Source organism: Lycium ferocissimum, chromosome 10 (genome assembly GCF_029784015.1).
Source record: "Lycium ferocissimum isolate CSIRO_LF1 chromosome 10, AGI_CSIRO_Lferr_CH_V1, whole genome shotgun sequence".
NCBI lineage: Eukaryota > Viridiplantae > Streptophyta > Magnoliopsida > Solanales > Solanaceae > Lycium > Lycium ferocissimum.
This window is the reverse complement of record NC_081351.1, coordinates 32,005,920-32,021,635: the sequence shown is the minus strand read 5'-3', so window position 1 is coordinate 32,021,635 and position 15,716 is coordinate 32,005,920.

Sequence of the window (15,716 nt, the reverse complement as noted above, 5' to 3'; positions counted from 1 at the left end):
TACTTAAATTCTTTGGCTAGTTTTCCGTTGGCAACTTTCTTTTCTCTTCTAAAATTCACTTTTTAATTATTTTTTTGTTGTCTTTATGATATTTTATTTTGAGGAAGCAAAGTTAGAGTTACAGCATTTTTGGTATCTGGAGTGATTAAAAGGAAAGTTAATTCAGTTAAGTAATTTACTTGTGCAATGGGAGTGAAGGTTTATTTTTGTGAAAAAGAGTGCCACCAACTAAGCAGATTAATCCCAAAGCCATAGCAGCAGCTGAGACACCCGGAAAACATCCATCCCAGAATGTGTTCGCACATAAACAAGAATAAGTTACACCCATTGAGAATGCAAAATATGCAGCATTGAAGTATCCTGATAGTTGCTTTGAGTGAAAGCTTTTGATTGCTTTGGATTGTCTTGATTGAATTGGTCAGCACCAGTAACATTACGCGTAATATTACTGGTGAAGACTTTGTGTCGGTATTACTCCCTCCGTCCCATAATAAGTGTCATTTTTGCAAAAAATAGCATATTAAGAAACCATTAATGCAATGTGAAGTTTAACAAATTATCCCTATATAATAAAAATAAATTACTTTTAACTTTTGATTAGAGCATGCACAAGAAATAAACCTTTTGACATTGAGAATTCAACAATACCAAGTTACTATGTGGCTTTTTCAATCATCATTTAGATGTTACTTTATTATCTAAGGGTAGAATTGAAAAAAACTAATCAATTTATGCCTTGGTTACCTAAGGTGACACTTATTATGGGACGGAGGGAGTAATTTATTTAAATAGATTTGGTTTGGGTTGAGTTAAATAAGTTTGGGTTGGGTTGAGTTAAATGGATTTGATGAGTTAAATAATTTATTATTAACAAAAATAGAATTTTAAGTGACATGAGAATTTTATGTGTTTAGTATATTCGGAAAAGGATCAAATATACCCCTGTACTATTAGAAAAGGGTTAAATATACCCCTCGTTATACTTTGATTCCAAATATACTCTTCCCGTTATACTTTGGGTTCAAATATACCCATCTTCCATTAAAATTGTCCAAGGTGTACATGAGATCTGATATGACGCTGACAACTCGATGAGGTGGACACCACATGGCATGCTACCTCACCATCCTAGCCCATTTACCTCTCTCTTCCCCTTCTTCTTCTATCACTACCATCTCCTCTCCCTTGACAACCTTTGCCACTATTAGCACCATCACACCAATAACAGTGATGGAAAAAGAAGGGGTAAATGGGTTAGGTGGTGAGGTGGCATGCCATGTGGTGTCTACCTCACCGAGTTGTCAGCGCCATGTCGGATCTCATGTATACCTTGGACAATTTTAACGAAAGATGGGTATATTTGGACCCAAAGTATAACGGGAATGGTATATTTGGACCCAAAATATAACGAAGGGTATATTTAACCCTTTTCTAATAGTACAGGGGTATATTTGACCCTTTTCCATAGTATATTATGAGGAAAATAGTGATAGTTGAGTGATATTCTAGTCATAAAAGAAACAAAAGTGATATTTGTAGGCAATTCTCAATACATGAGTGACCTTTTAGGGAATTTACTCTAGAAGAACTAATACATGAATAACTAAAGTCTGCAATGCATAAAATAATACATAAACTCTCTCGTAACTAATCTATGCATTACTAATACATGCATAACTCTAGCCAGCAACCAAACGCCCCCCTATTAGCTTGTTTCGTATAACATGTTTTATTGTATTTTTTTTTTAAAAAAAAATTATGTTTTATCCTTATGAAGATATTTAATAACTACATAAATATTATGAAACGTTTAAGATCTTAAATTTCAAAAGTCTTTCTTTTTTAACTCATGTTAAGTTAAACTGTGTCATTTAAATTGAAATGAGGGAAGTACTCAATTTCAAGTTTACACATGGAATCATTAAATATATGATATACTTATTTCTTATATGTCTTTATCATGTATTGATATATATTACGACCTACTCGATTTTATCACTTAAACATGATAAATTAACATAATTTAGTACAAATATGTGTTCTCATTAATTATTCACCTTTAATAGCGATTTTAGTAGGCATGTTTAATTCATCACCTAGGTTCATCTTTGCTGCATTATTACATGTGAAACATTGAAATGTGTAAGTGTTTTGAGCATTTTAATATTACATATCAATATGTTAAAGTGCAGCATTTAAAGTGCCAGATTGTCCAATTCTTCTCCCACGTTCGTAAGGCAGATTATGGCCTTAAGTTTCCCCTTTAAATATCATCAGTTAATGGCAATAATGCCTTGTAACTCCTTTTCCGTTAGGCAGCCACAAAGAGAGCGTAATTGGTCTTAGTTTCTTACGTTTTTAGTGGCATAAAGTGATCATAATGTGACCATTATTCCTTGTAACTCCTACTCATTACTCACCCATATTCTCTGCATAATTATAAGTTTAATATCCCACTAAGCCATACCTTTCATCCATTATTATATGGATAATATTATTCACCTATAAATAGTTATCCATCCTTAACTTGTGTAGAGCAGAGAAAAATATATACTTTGGAGAGTTCTTGAAAAGTGACGAAAAAAAAAAAAAGAGTTTATTAGTTGAAGGAAGGTGTTCTTCTTTTTGGTGGAGCTTTGGACTCAACATCTTGTCCAAAGTTTGTTGAGTTGTACGACGTGATCGGACTGTTGTATCCTGGAGGGGACAAGTTAGAAATATTATCAGGCTGGACTGGTAGATTTGCTTCAGTGGGCTCGAATCTCCTTAAAGAGAGCGAGATATCCACGCCTCAGCCGAAGACATTTTTGTTTTGTTTTTCAATTGTAATTTTATTATTATTGTATTATCACCAACAATTTTAAGGAGAATCAATGGCTACAATTGAAAAATCTGCGGATGTCAAAGTGGGAGATCTTAACAAGCCATTTCGGTTCAACGGGACTCATTTTAAGAAATGGAAGGGTAAAGTACTTTTCTACTTAAGTCTTCTCAATGTTTCTTATGTGTTAATTGAGAAGAATCCAAATAAATTAGATAACTCTTCTATGAATGATGAAGAACTTATTTCTCTTCAAGAAAAAGTTGAAAAGTACGATGAGGATTCTTACAAGTGTCGGTATTATCTACTAAATTGTCTATCAGATAATTTTTATGATTATTATGATAGAACTTACTCTACTGCAAAGAAACTTTGTAAAGCATTGCAGAGTAAATAGGATACCGAGGAGGCGGGAGCAAAAAAATATGCTGCTAGTAGATTTTTTCGTTTTCAAATGGTGGACAACAAATCAGTGGTAGACCAAGCTCAAGACTTTATAATGATTGTTGGAGAGCGTAGGTCCGAGGAGATCAAAATTGGAGATAACCTTATTGTTTGTGGCATAATAGATAAACTTCCACCCTCTTGGAAGGAATTTCAAAAAACTATGCGCCACAAACAAAAGGAAACCTCTCTCGAGACGTTGATTATGAGAATCCGCATGGAAGAAGAGGCAAGGGGACAAGATGCACTTTTGCAAACGAAAGAGAGCAACTTACAACCAGTCACAAACAAGGTAAATTTAATTATGTCAAACAATGCTGCTCCTAATGCTAACAAAAATACCCTATGAAGCCTAAGAAGAAAATATTCAAGAAAAATAATGGTAGACCTCCCAAGAAAAATAATGGTGGTAATAACCAAGCACAAAATCAAGGACCATGCTTTGTCTGTGGCAAGAGTGGGCATATTGCTTGATGTTGCAAGTTTCGAAAACGTGGTCCTACACCTCAGGCGAACGTTACCGAAGAGCCACTTGTGATAGTGATAACAGACATAAATATGGTTGAAAATGTTGATGGATGGTGGGCTGATTCTAGTGCAAATCGTCATGTCTGCTATAACAAAGATTGGTTCAAAGTATATACTCCATTTGAGGAGCCCAAAACCATTATGCTCGGTGATTCTCACACTACTCAAGTGCTTGGAAAGGGAGATGTCGAGTTGAGCTTTACTTCAGGAAGGGTGTTAACTTTAAAAGATGTATTTTTTACTCCTTCGATGAGAAAAAATTTGATGTCTAGTTTTCTTCTTAATAAATCAGGCTTCAAACAAATTATTGAGTCTGATCAATATGTAATAGTGAAAAAAGGTATTTTTGTGGGAAAGGGATATGCTTGTGATGGGATGTTTAAGTTGAATGTTGAAATGAATAAAGGTACTAATTCTGTTTACATCCTTTCTTCTACTAATTTTTGGCATGCTCGTTTGTGTCATATTAATAATTTGTTATGTGGGAATCATGAGTAGTTTAGGATTAATCCCAATGATTAAAAAAGTTTTTGAAAAATGTGAGGCTTGTAGTAAAGCCAAAATCACAAAAAGGCCTCATTTTCAAGTTGAAAGAAAAACGAGTTGTTAGAGTTAATTCATGCGATATGTGTGAACTTGGAGGAATTTTAACTCGTGGAGGAAATAGATATTTTATCACTTTTATTGATGATTTTTCTAAGTATACATATGTTTTCTTGATGAAAAATAAAAGTGATGCTTTTGAAAATTTTAAAATTTATCTCCATGAAGTTGAAAACCAGTTTGGTAGAAAAATAAAATGAATTAGAAGTGATAGAGGCCGTGAATATGAGTTTAATTCTTTTGTTAGATCATTGGGAATAATTCATGAAACTACTCCACCTTATTCTCCTGCATCTAATGGTGTAGCGGAGAGAAAAAATAGAACTTTAGTTGAGTTGACAAATGCCATGCTTATTGAGTCTAGTGCACCTCTGAATTTTTGGGGTGAAGCTATTTTAACTACTTGTTATGTGTTGAATTGTGTGCCTCATAAAAAAACAAAATTAACACCATTTGAGTTTTGGGAAGGTCACAAGCCAAACTTGGGATATCTAAGAATTTGGGGTTGTCTAGCTTATGTAAGGCTAATGAATCCCAAAATTTCTAAGTTGGGTAAAAAAGTTACTACTTGTGCTTTTCTTGGTTATGCTTCAAATAGTATTACCTATAGATTTTTTAGTCTTGAAGATAATATAATAATAGAATCGGTGATGCTATTTTTCATGAAAAGAAATTTCCATATGATTCTAAAAATTCATAAAGTCATAGGACTAACTTAAAATATTTTATCACTACCTAATTCTTCTACTGCGTTTTGAAAAATAAAGAAAGTGATGATTTTGAGTTAAGAAGAAGTACAAGAGCTAAAGTAGAAAAAGATTTTGGTCCTGATTTTTATGTTTTTAATGTTGGAGATGACCCTCTCAATTTACAAGAAGCTTTATCTTCACATGATGCTATTTTTTGGAAAGAGGTCAGTAAATGATGAAATGGAATCACTTATTTCCAATAAAACTGGTTAGTTGATTTACCACCGTGTTGTAAAACAATTGGGTGTAAATGGGTCCTTAGAAAAAAGTTAAAACCGGATGGTTCTGTTGATAAAAATAAGGCTAGACTAGTTGCTAAGGGTTTTAAACAACTAGAACGCCTAGAATTTTTTGATACTTTTTCTCCGGTAACTAGAATTACATTCATAAGGCTTTTAATTGCTATTGCTGCAATCTTTGATTTGCATATTCACCAAATGGATGTAAAGATTGCTTTTTTAAATGGGGACCTATATGAGGAAATTTATATGGAACAATCCTAAGGTTTTATTGAAGTAGGCCAAGAAAGCAAAGTGTGTAAACTTACTAAATCCCAATATGGCTTGAAACAGGCACCAAAGCAATGGCATGAGAAATTTGATTCCTGCATGATTGAAAATGGTTTTAAAACAAACGAGTGTGATAAGTGAGTCCATCATAAGTCTTGGAATAATTCACATGTTATTGTTTGCCTCTATGTTGATGATTTATTGATCTTTTGACTCTAACATGAATGCTATTGGTGAAACTAAAAATATTCTTAGAAGCCATTTTGACATGAAAGATCTTGGTGAGGCAAATTTAATTCTTGGAATAAAAATTACTAAAACATGTGATGAAATTTTCCTTGACCAGTCACATTATGTTGAGAAAATTTTGAAAAAAATATAACTTTCTTAATTGCAAGCATGTTGTAACTCCTTTTGATTCAAGTGTCACTTGTTTCCTGTTCAAAGTGAAAATGATGTGATAAATCAAAAGGAATATGCTAGCTTAATTGGAAGTTTGAGATATGTGACCGATTGCACTAGGCCGATATTGCGTATGCGAGGGAAAGAGTACTTAGCAGTTTACAAGCAAGCCTGTAGTGAACATTGCCATGCCATAACGAGAGTTATGAAATATTTAGTGGGTACAAAAACTTATGGCTTGTTTTATAAAAAATATCCTCATTGTACTTGAAGACTTTTCTGATGTAGATTGGAACACTTTATCTGGTGATTCCTGTTCTACCACTGGTTATATTTTTACGTTGGTAGGTGATACTATTTGTTGGAAATCAAAAAAGCAAACTATTATTGCTAACTCTACTTTACATGGAGAGGCCGAACTAATTGCTTTAGCTTCACTAGTGAAGAAGCGAATTGGTCAAAAGATTTATTATTTCAAATTCCTTATTTTGAAAAATCAATTCCTCCTATTTTAATTCATTGTGATAGCACCGCCGCAATTGGTAGAGTTCGTAACCGTTATTATAACGGTAAATCCGTACCTATAAGGAGAAAACACAAGATCGTAAGATCATATTTGACATGTTGGTACCATTAAAGTTGATTATGTCAAATCTTGTAATAATCTTGCGGATCCACTAACCGAGGCCTTGGCAAGAGAAAGTGGTCGGAGCACATCGAGGAGGATGGGATTGAAGCCCATAAATTCATGAGTCGTATATGAGGAAACCCAACCTGGGGATTAGAGATCCTATAATCAGGTTCAATGGGAAAAACGAATCATATGATGACTTATTGAGAAAATGCACTATTTAATTTATTCCCTCCCTATGGTGTGAGTGCATTATTCTGTAACAGTTTATGGAGGTTGAGTTTATAAACTCTTAATGAAATTCGTAGCTCGTATGGTGGGGTGTTAAGTTACGTGAAGCACTTCTTGACAGATTTCACCTATGTGAATGTGGAAGTAGGTCGTCTCTATGAGAATCGCTCGTTCTCAAAAGCACTCATGAAATCGAGATAAAGACAAAGTCAGAACCGTAATGTGTCTACTGCTAAGGCTCATGTCAACACCTTGATTATTATGTGTAAGCAAGAATTTTTTATTTCCCTAAAACAAATACTATAGTTCAAGTCCGAGACCTACTACGCTCTAGTAGCAAAGATTATTGTGTTACTAAGTGAAGGTTCAATGCAGAGCATACTTTCATTATGCATACTAGTCTACCTTCAGCTGATAACCTCTCTTAGATTAATATTAAAATGAGTGGGGGATTGTAAGTGTTTTGAGCATTTTAATATTACAATCAATATGTTAAAGTGCAGCATTTAAAGTGCCAGATTGTCCAATTCTTCTCCCACGTTCATAAGGCAGATTATGGCCTTAAGTTTCTCCTTTAAATATCATCAGTTAATGGCAATAATGCCTTGTAACTCCTTTTCCGTTAGGCAGCCACAAAGAGGCAGAATTGGTCTTAGTTTCTTACGTTTTTGGTGGCATAAAGTGACCATAATGTGACCATTATTCCTTGTAACTCCTACTCATTACTCACCCATATTCTCTCCATAATTATAAGTTTAATATCCCACTAAACCATACCTTTCATCCATTATTATAAGGATAATATTATTCACCTATAAATAGTTCTCCATCCTTAACTTGTGGAGCAAAGAAAAATATACACTTTGGAGAGTTCTTGAAAAGTGAGGAAAAAAAAAAGAGTTTATTAGTTGAAGGAAGGTGTTCTTCTTTTTGGTGGAGCTTTGGACTCAACATCTTGTCCAGAGTTTGTTGAACGACGTGATCGGGCTGTTATATCCCGGAGGGACAAGTCAGAAATATTATGCTAGGACCAGAGATTTTCTTTGCTGGTTTGAATCTCCTTAAAGAGAGCGAGATATCCGCGCCTCAGCCGAAGACATTTTTGTTTTGTTTTTCAATTGTAATTTTATTATTATTGTATTATCACCAACAAAATGTAATTTTTCAAACAGGTCCTTGAAGTAAAGTGGAATGAGAGAAGCAAATAAAAGCCTAAAGTTGATAAATATTATAGTTTACCTTCTTTGTGGCTATAATAGCAACCACATCTATAACCGATGATTACAAAAATCAAGAACAATAATTGATACTTAAAAACAGAAAAAACATGGAGAACTTAAGTTTTTCATGTTACATTCAATATTGGCAACACTTCAACTTCTAGTAGAGACACGTTGATGTACTAGTCAAGTATAAATAGGACGCGAAAGTGGTGGTTAGTAGGGCTGTTCAAAACAGACTGCTATCGATAACCCAACCGCAAAATTGGCTTATTGATATTGGGTTATCGGATTAGCGGTTGGGGAATGAATTAACATTTTATAATTAACGGCTTATCAGTGCGTGGGACGGATTACTCAAGTTTCTTATCGGGTAAACCGTTAACCCGTTAAGAATTTATCATATTTTATATTTTTAGCCTTAAACATATAAAATATGTATGGTAATTGTAATTTGTAAACCTAAAGCTAAGCCCCAGCAGGCCAAGCCCATTTAGTAAGACAATAACTTATTCACTTAATTAGTTCTTAGAAAATAATCCTAATTTACCTAAAGGCACAGCAAGTCAGCAACTGCGTACTGCAAGACGCAAGACTATTTTCTGTTAGTAACTTTATATTTTTATGTTGCTTGACTGAATTTTGGTTCGTGTTAGTTCTTCCAAGAATGTGATGCTCTACTGAGAATCTGAGACTATACTGTGCAAAAGTAGTTGTCTCATACTAATGAAAACAAAAGTTTGAAGAGGCAAATAGTTGAAGCTTTCTGCCTCTTTATGTTTGAATAAACTGAAGAGTTATTTTTAGTGTGGCTGTGCAACAAGATACCATGAAAGGCTAACTTATAAGTTATATGTCTTCATATAGTTAGTTATTTTTAGTGTCAGGTCTTCTTTCATAACCTGGACACTGTAAAATAAGATGAAATTATTACATTTTGAGTTACTTTTAAAGCAGATATTTTTCCTTGATTACATGTGATTTTAACTTTCATTTTCTCTTATATTTAGCCGATACACCACTCGATAACCGCCCGATAATTGCTAATCCGATACCGAACCAACCGATATCTTATAGGGTGGCTAGCAGATTAGTACTTTTAAAAGCCGATAACCGTTAGGCAGAAACGTTAAGCGTAATAATCTGCCCGATAAGCAGCCCTAGTGGCTAATGAACCCAACAAAAGTTTTGCTTTGAAATGGAGTGGTAAAATTAGTCCATAAAAAAGTTATTTGTCCAACTCGTTCAAGTTTGAACGGGTTAATAACTATTAAAGCAGTCTGTTTTGATCCGGTCAATTCAGTCATTTAAAATTTGAGTTGATATGTAGTTCAAATCATCCCATAATGCCAAAATATTTCTAAAAAGATATTTTTTGAGATATATTATCATAATAAGAAAATATTTAATAAATTATAAAAAAATAAAAAATTAAAACTTAGTAAGAATTAGGCCGATTGGGCAATCACCCATTGTTTACCCCATATTGGTGTAATTCATTCCAGCCCAAATAACTTTTGAATGGATTAATGACCTAGTTGTTTATCAATTCAATCTATTTTGACACCTACAAATTTAGTGAAATCGTACATTTGACACCCCTCCTTTCAATTTTTATCAGTTCTGTGTCTTAATCGGTACAGGAAGGGGGAACCACATGATATGTTTGTGGTGTATTACTAGTTCTTTTTCCATTGAGATGGTCGATCTATTGTGTGATTGTATGATTAATGACTTGTAATGAAAAAAATTACGTTGTGCTCCTTCTATGTATGATGAATAAACTTGCGATGAGTAACTGAAAAGCTCTTTTTATGCAATAGGCATTTACATGCTATCTTTAATTTTAGTTTTAAAATCTTAAACGATTAAAACCTGATAAAAGTTGAACGATTGGGCTATATAGCTCATTTTTAGTCATTTCAGCCTAAGTAATATTGGCTAGATTAATAATCTATCCTTTTATTAACTTAGCTTATTTTACCCGCTCAAATATAGCTAAACACACCATTTGACATCCTAATTTTGAAAGTTCCCTCAATTGTCGAAAAACAGCTGGTGTTTGTGAGTGAGACACGAAACACAATTCGTATGGTTACTAATGGGTTTTATAAATGGACCCGCAACCTAATTAATTATTGAGAGTTGCTAAATTGCCATATTAATTTGACCCAAATTTGACCACACTTATGTAAAAACCATTATAACTTCTATTGTACAATTTTAAATTAAGATAAATTTTGAGAAGAAAAGATAGAAATGAGATTAAGTAAGCATAAATTATTAAATTTGACCTAAATATTCATATGAATTTATTCTATTTGGGCTATTGTGGCTAAAATAGTGTGACGAAAAGACTTTATTGTTAATATTATTAAGCATTATGGCCTATTTTTTTTTTTTAAATCTAGTGGTCAGACTCAGATACGTTTAATGTTGATTGTTGTGTTAGTCTTTTCAATTTATTCAATGGATGACAATGTTGGCTGGAATCAGCATTGGTTCTATAGACAACGAAGAGTTTTATTACTTTAAAATTAAAAAATGTTTCAGATTTCTACTTTCCTGTTATATCATGATAACTAGTTATGTGAGGCCCGGCCAAACTCAAGATATAAAAGTAAAAATTTTAATTAAAGAAATATAATTTGTGTTAGTACAAGTGTACAACAACAACAACAACAACAACCATATACCCATTGTAGTCCCACAAGTGGGTAGTTATATGAAAGCAAAATTTTCATTCCACTCCTTTAATATTTAACTTCCATTTTGATGAAATTATTTAATTCAAATCAAATTTGGAACCAGAATGTGATATTATAAATTATGTATCCTAATTTTCTGAAGTTATTTAGTTCTAAATAAATAATCTATATATAGTTAATGAACTTTTAAGAAAAATACATAATTTAACTTACGCACAGATGAGCCGCTCCTCTCTTAATCGTGATTAGGGGTTCGAATATGGATATGGAAAAATCTTTGGAGGAAGCGCTCCCTCGAATAGGCGCGATGCAACATGCGAATTATTCGGATTAATTGGCTAAATGCGGATATCGAACACCAATCAGAAAAATCAAAGAACGTAAAAAATGAGGTGGGAGGTTCGATACTGAAAAGTAGACTTTAAAAACAAAAACAAAAAAATTGACTTAAATAAATAAGATTAGGACCTAAAAGTAATTAATTAAAAAGTTTTAAAAAAATTTGAAAATTATTGTGAGGACTACAAAAGTCCCGCGTTCGATAGCTTTTGAAAAGTAGACTTTAAAAACAAAAAACAAAAAAATTGACTTAAATAAATAAAATTAGGATATAAAAGTAATTAATTAAAAAGTTTTTAAAAAATTGAGAAATTATTGTGAGGACTACAAAAATCATCACATTTGCTCTTATATAATATAGTAATGATGTCAAAAAGGAAACCAAATTATTTAAGTTCATAAGATTATCAGCGATAAAGTATTAAACATGTTTTCTTTTGATAAGCATCTCAACTATCTAGAAGAACATGAAGTGTTAAATGGTACAAGTGGAACACTATACTTGATCTAATTAGTGCGAGCAAATGAAAATCTAAACATTCTACTCTATTTTGCCGTAATGTATTTTTCGTTCATGATTTTTCTTTCAATTCGTTTTCTGGACGTTTCTATTGCTTTTGAATTGGGAGACTTTGTTTATGAAGGTTGGTATTCGAGGCGGAGTTTAAATTTTGAATTTATTAGTTTTGAATTCTAGAAAAAATAGATTACTCCCTTCGTCCCCCATTAAGTGTTTTTCAAGCAGAGATATATAGAGTTATGATTTAAAGCTTACGAGTTCGGATTTTACTCCTTTAAAGTTACTAATTCTAAATTAATAATTTATATATTCAATTAATTAAGATAAATATGAGATTTGAATTGACATTTTAGATCCCGATAAATCGTATCTTGTAAATATGAAATTCTTTCTAGGGTACGGATTAAAATTATTGAATTCGACCAAATCTCTAACCGCCGTCCCTGCTTTCTAGCCTTTTAAAAATAGTCCAAAATAAGTGCTATTTTAAGAAATCAAGAAAGCACTATTTGTTCTTTTTCTAACTTATCCTTATCATAATAATTGTGTGGACAATTTTCTAGAAGGCCTTTCACTATTCTTTACAATTTTCAAGGAATACAGGAGTAGTATATTAAAAAGGGAGTAATTTTTCAAAGAAAATATAAAGGGCAATGTAGTCAAATGATCTCTTTAATCAATGTAATTAACTAAAAAATTTAATTGATGTGCCCCACACTAGAAAGACGCCCAAAAAGGACAAAAGGTAAATATCTATACATAATGAATCTTTTACCACATATAAATTTGAATTAAAGCTACTGAGTTCTATCAAACCCTTAAGCACTAAGCATAACTATATCTTCAACTCTAAGTAATGTGAAAAGGCAATACCACACTAAAGTGGCGTAAATACTTATCTGATCCACACCAAATCAATATATCAGACTAAACAATTAACTTTAGCAGTAAAAATCTAAAGTGAGATTGTACATTATATAATCATGATTAAATGATAAATCTATTTGTGAAAAAACACGTATTTTGAATTTATTAGTTTTGTCCGCGCAATTGGTTGCGCAAAATAAAACATGCGGGTCCTTTCTTTTACTTTCCCATGCCATGCATTCAAAGTATTTGCCAGAACATTGCCATTATATGCATTCAAAGCATCTACGATATGGTTTATGTTATTAGCATTATAAGTCAATTTAAGACTCAGCTCTTAAAAGAGGTCTTTAATGGACCACACCATTAAAAATTGATACAGGTCTATACTAAGCTAGTATTTCTCAAGGAAAAAGGGTGAAAAATGGCCCTCTATTTTAGAAAAAAGGGCTAAAAATATCATTCGTTACAAATTTGAATAAAAAATATCCCTCCATCATTAAATTCTTCAAATATATTCCTATCTTAACGAAAATTCCCAAATTTCTCAAAATAACCCGATTTCATTTTTAAACTCGCTCCATTTAAACCTGAATCAACTACATAAAAAACTCATATACGACCAACTTGTTCCCGAGTCATACATCTGGAGCCACTACGCGCAGGAGCGGGTAACTCATATGTATTTTTTATTTAGTTGGGTAGAGTTTAAATGAAGCGGGTTTAAAAATGAAATCAGATTATTTTTAAAATTTCCGTTAGACAGGGGTATATTTGAAAATTTTAATGATGGAAGGGATATTTTTTATCCAAGTTTGTAATGACGAATATTTTTAGTCTTTTTCTCAAAGTAAAGGGGTATTTTTGACCTTTTTCCCTTTAAAATATTCATGCACTTATCCATACATACACCAACAGACAGGATCGCTAATTGTGCGTTATCATATCATCACACACCATTGGTACATGTTAATTAGTCACCTTCTTACTCTCCATTTACGCAAGGATTGGTTCTTTCTTGTGCCACAGAAAAGGAGCAGGCTAGCCTGTTTCCATGGATAGTTGACACTTGGAAATATTGGATTGTTCAATAAATGACAACAGGATAAGAAGTGGGGAAGGCCAATAATAATTTTATGTAACAAGCTCTTCATTTTCCAAAAAGTCATCTTCGCACTTTAAATAAAACATATTTCTAAAAGTTGTCCAAATAACAACAATTGAGGGTATATAGAACCTGATTTATAGTTCTTCCATCACATTTCAAATAGGAGAAATAATGAAAAAGAGAAACAATTGATAGCACCTCGCAACTACCACAAATGATATTGATGGCATGGATATAATTTCTCTTTTTTAATCAAATATCTTAAGTTTAAATTTTTAAACCGGAAAAATTTCTATTAGGAAGCATTTTTTCTTTAATGAGTCTTATACAACACGAAGATTTTAATATCAACTGGTTATACCAAGGAATATGAGTCTTATACAACACGAAGATTTGAATATATACTAAGGAAAAAGACACCTTGTAACCTTGTTTTCAAGATATGTTAGGCGTGTGCGTTTGGACGTACGCGGTATTGAATCGGACACGAAACCACGAGGCTAAACCAACGTTTCGATACGTATTTCATGGACGTTAAAACCCCAAATCAAATTTAAAAATGATTTGGGGTTTTAACATATGGTTTCAAAAATTTTAAATATAAAATTTGACTCATAAGTTTATATTTTGTAAAAAGAGACCCATAAATTAGTAAATATTTTTAACAATTACTCTCACCAACCATTTACCAACCTCATTAACTTTCACCAACCTTTATTTATGTCTACCAACATTTATTTATGTGTACCTTTATTTATGTCTACCAACCTCATTACTACTCATGTCAAATTTTCGTTTTTATTGAATTAAAATTTGATCAATTGATGTTGTATTTTTTAGAAAGGCCTTCTAGTAGCATATTAGTTTTGTTATGAACTATGACTTGATCACTTGGTAAGATTGTATAAAAATTAAGAATGTTTTGATAATTTTCACAACTTGTGGGGTTTTTATGTCTATAAGAGAAGATACAACTTAAGATATTCAAATTACATGTCCAAACATAATTTGAAACTATGATTTGAAATCACGATTTCAAACCATGTCCAAACGGCTCCTAAAATGATAAAGAATCACGAGGTCTTAAATTCAAATTTCAATTGAGGCAAAGACACTAGGTGTCATTTTCTCATATGTTTTAAGTTATGTGGACTGAATTATTAAATACCTATACTGATAGAAAGTAACACGTACTTCATATAATTAATAGATGAGAAAGACATCATTTTCCCCTAAACTTGGCAGCAAAACTCACTTTAGCACTATAACTTTACGAGCGTTTATATTCCCCCTATTCTTACTTGAGGTGAAATAAATACCACCCCAAATGTTGATGCGCCAAGAAAAAGAAACAAAAAAAGAAAATAGGTGCGTTATTAAAAAAGGTGGGCCCGCTGATTTGTGTAATATTAAACAATAATAATAATAAAAAAAAAGGGGCCCTTCCCTTTCAGCTGTTCTCCTCCTTCTAAACCGCCCCACCCCCACGCTCCCATCCCTCTCCTTCTTCCCCAATCCCCATTGTTTCATCAAGTTCACTACCAGCCACCTGCTCTTCAACTTCAACTTCATCACAAGTCTTGGAACTTAATTTTTTTTTTTTTCGACCAATCTCAACAATAAATTTCAAAGCCTCCTCTGCATTAATCACATGAACCGCATCATTTCCACGTGTGAAGAGAATAACGGCGAGGTCACCGCCGACAGCCGGCGACAACATAAAAGAAATCAGCAATGGGCATCAGATTATTTCCATTTCTGGCGAAGGGTAACTCGAAATGGGTCAAAGATTTTTGCGGCGAGTATACCATTAATAGACCCATCAACATCACTTGAGAAAATTCTGACTTTTTGGGTGTCGAAATTATTGTTTCCGACGAACGGAGCTTTTTTCGGTGACAACATTTTTCGGGTCATCATAATCGAAGAGGAATTTATTTTCAAGAATTGGAATGTTTCTTCGAGCTAAAACAATGAAAATCTTGCAATTCTAGAAAGATTGTTATAAGTAGAGAAAATTTGGAAGAAGAAAGAGA